At 31.9% G+C, this 3735-nt stretch overlaps 1 non-coding gene across 1 annotated transcript; it reads right to left on the reverse strand.

The window, feature by feature from the left end:
* Window positions 1-2429: 2429 nt before the first annotated feature.
* Window positions 2430-2502, reverse strand: Trnar-acg (transfer RNA arginine (anticodon ACG)). The gene has a single exon. It is a non-coding gene; the product is annotated as a tRNA-Arg (tRNA).
* Window positions 2503-3735: the final 1233 nt, after the last annotated feature.

A 3735-nucleotide genomic window follows, 5' to 3' on the forward strand; every position in this document is an offset into this window, starting at 1 on the left:
ATATATACTCGTTAATTTATATATTTGAATATCCATGAATATGGTCAAGTAAACGCTCGTAGTTAAGTTTAAGTGTATCTATATGCAATTCTGGAAAACATGAAGTTCCAAATTGCTTAACAAATACCGATAATATGAATGAACATTTGTAAATAACGTCTTCTCTTTTAAATCCTTTGACTAAAATCGCTACCGTGTGATTTCCGTTGGTCATAATATATTCCTTAATGGATTAGCTAGCAACGCTACCCGTCATTGCCCAGTAGTATTAAGTGATTTATTTTTATGAATAACAGCTGTTCTTATGGTATATATATATATATATATATATATATATATATAGGGTGTCCACATAGTCTGGCTACATTATGTAGCCAGAATTTGTGGAAGCATTCTGTAGATTATGTAGCCAGACTTTGTCGGCTCCCTGTATATATATATATATATATATATATATATATATATATATATATATATATATATATATATATATATATATAAATTTAAAGGAGATTAGAGCAATAGTCTTAAGAGCAGAGTGTATTTTAATGTAATAGTAAAATTACTAATTTAATTAAAATACAAGGAAAGAAAAACTGCTCGTTGTAATTTAGATATATAATAAGCTCGACAGGTAAATATACTAGAGCTAATTTAATATTCAGTAATGTGATTGATAATTTAAAATTCAAATTATATAATTTTAAATTATCAATCACATTACTGAACATATATATATATATATATATATATATATATATATATATATATATATATATATATATATATATATATATATACAGGGTGCCCACAAAGTCTGGCTACATAATCTACAGGATGCTCAAAGTCTGGTTACATAATGTAGCCAGACTTTGTGGATACTCTTCATATATATATATATATATATATATATATATATATATGAGTTTGTGTTTCTAAAAATTATACGTCAGTTGCGTTATCCATTTTAGCTGTACCAAACATGAATGAAAACAACTCACACTTTTTTACAACTCATCAAAATGGTTTGTTTATTTTTCATTCATCGCAATTCAAGTGATAATCAACACATCACAACACCATAAAGGTCAGGGTGGAGAAGGGTTGTTTGCCGAATCGTCTCGTCTGCCAAAATGTCTCTTTTTCCTTTCTGTCGCTTGTCTTTTTATGTCTTTTTATACCATCAAATTATTTCATAACCTTTCTTTTGTCCAGTTTGTTGTTTTCTACAAAAGAGGTTAGTAGGCTGTTTTTGTTCTGACCAACGTTTTCATAATGTCAGCCAGAGCTTTTCCTTGGCATTGGCATCATTATGGCGTATTTCTTCAATGGTCCTACATCCAGGCTGACCCAGACATTAAGATCAACCTTTCCATAATGTCGGACAGAGCTTTCCCCGGAGATTATAACATCATTATGGCACATTACTCCGGTTGTCCCAGGTCCATCTTGCTCTCTCCAACACTTATTGTTTACACTCATGGGGTAAATCTTATTGTAAAAACCGAAACCGCTAATTAATGCGAAACTCACGAAAAAGAAAAAAATTACGTCTGGTAAATCTTAATAAAAGAAAATAGATGCGAGTAATTTGTTTAAAAAATTGATCCAAATAAGTTTCACTTCTCACTCGTGACATCCTAACTAAAGAATCTCTGCGAAGTATTTTTTATGCATCATTCTATAATAAAATAAACTATGCTTTTAGTATCATTTAATACGAGTTAGCAACCTCTATTTGTTTATAAAATTAAATTTGCATACGTAATTATTGCTTGTTTTTATTATTATCGGTTATTATTAAGATTAAGCTCTGATATCTGATTACACAACCAAATTTGAATGCGTGACTGTTCAAACTAGCCATCAACATGTAAGTTCCCCTTTTGCATATAGATTACATCTTAACATTCGTTTTGGTTGGTGTTATTAGATCCCCACGATCGGCTTTCTGGCGTAAATGCGCCAAACCATGATGCTATTGTTTACTTTTTCTATTTTTCTTTGCAAAACTAAATCATTTCATGCCAAGCCAAAAAAATAATATTTTTCTCTACAAAACAACCAAACTCAATATCATGAACAATTAGTTGAAGATATAAAGGACTTGGACTATTAAAACCTTTTTTTCCAAAAATACCAGACTCGTCATTAAATAACTCAGTAAGGTTTGACATGCGGTAAAACACATCAACCGAACAAACATTTATTACAAGCTTTTTCTTTTTTATTATGAACTAGCGGCTGTGCCGCGTCGGCACACACAAACACAAAATCGAGTACACTCAACATCAAGTACACTTAACACTGTCTTACCATCAACGCTTACCCTGTGAACTCAGAGTATGGGAAATTCCCATATGCACAAAACAAAATCACTGAAAAAACAAAGGGTAAGAATAATAAGTAAACGTTGGATAAAATTATTACGAACCTGCCAGGATTCGAACCTAGAATCTTCTGATCCGTAGTCAGACGCGTTATCCATTGCGCCACAAGCCCTGTCATAAAAGTATTGCAACGATTGTATACACACACTGCTATATTTCGTTGACATAGGCAGGTAACTTTTTCGACAAAAACGAAACGATCCAAAAACCCTTGTTTCGAGCTTTTCGTGTGACTCGGCGTTGTTCGTTACGGATTATATATAGATAAGAGCAATCTAGGGACTCACATCTTTCAGGGAAATCAAATTTCAATTCGATACATCCGTTCAAAAGTTTTATTGGTAAATAATTAAATAAACATTTAGACTTTTATAAATAGTATAGATTCTTCTGCATTTACAGAAAGTCATTATTAATTTGTTCATGATGGCAATATTTACGACGGAGACAAATATATGACATTGTAAAATATTCAAACACACCACGTGTTCTGTTTTTTTTTTTTACGCGTCGCCTCCTGAAAACACGCATTGACGAACCACACTATTCCTTCCTTAGGAAGTGTTATTTTTCGGGGGGGGGGGGTCTCATGTACCATTTTATGTTACCAATTAAATCATTTATTACTACGTTTTATAAAGTTTAGCAACAAGACAAAAACTGCTTCGTTTTTGTGTGTTCTGTGAAATATACATCTAAGTAAACCAATCAATAAAAATAACTAGTTAATTTAGGCATAGAATATTAAAAAATAAGATCTTAATTAATCTCCCGACAAAAGGAGGGTGGACCTGTAAATTTACCCTTGTTAGTTCGCCCGTTCATCTGTCCGCACTTTTATCAATAACTACACCTTGGAAGTTTTTAAAATTTTTCACAAACATTAAACATGATATGAGTAAAAACGTAACAGAATGGAGTGTCTGGAAAAGCTCCAGTTGTCCGTCTAGGGATGCCTTTCGGGTTAAAATGTTTAAATTTACACTTTTGTGCTTATTAAAAAAAATGATGCCTTAGGTTTTTTTTTATAAAACTTTCTGAAAAGTTGTAACTAACTGATTTCCATATAATTTTGTTTGTGTATACTTCGCGATAACTCTTGGGTGTCCTCTAGGGGCTCTTTAAGGGCTAATAAAAACACACCATTTTGAGGACTATTTTACATTTGTCCAAAATTTTCTGTGTATGTCTATTAAGCAGTTTTGCATGGTGCTGAACTCAAATTTAAATATGTTTAACCCTTGGGACTTTTGGAGCTAAATGGGGGGGACGATGGACTTAATCATTTCTTTTTTTGCATCGTGCAGAACTCAAATTTATATATGTTAAGACATAAAACTGCACT

The sequence above is a fragment of the Euprymna scolopes genome, chromosome 4, assembly GCF_053919585.1.
Source record: "Euprymna scolopes isolate OS-2025 chromosome 4, ASM5391958v1, whole genome shotgun sequence".
Classification (NCBI taxonomy): Eukaryota; Metazoa; Mollusca; class Cephalopoda; order Sepiida; family Sepiolidae; genus Euprymna; species Euprymna scolopes.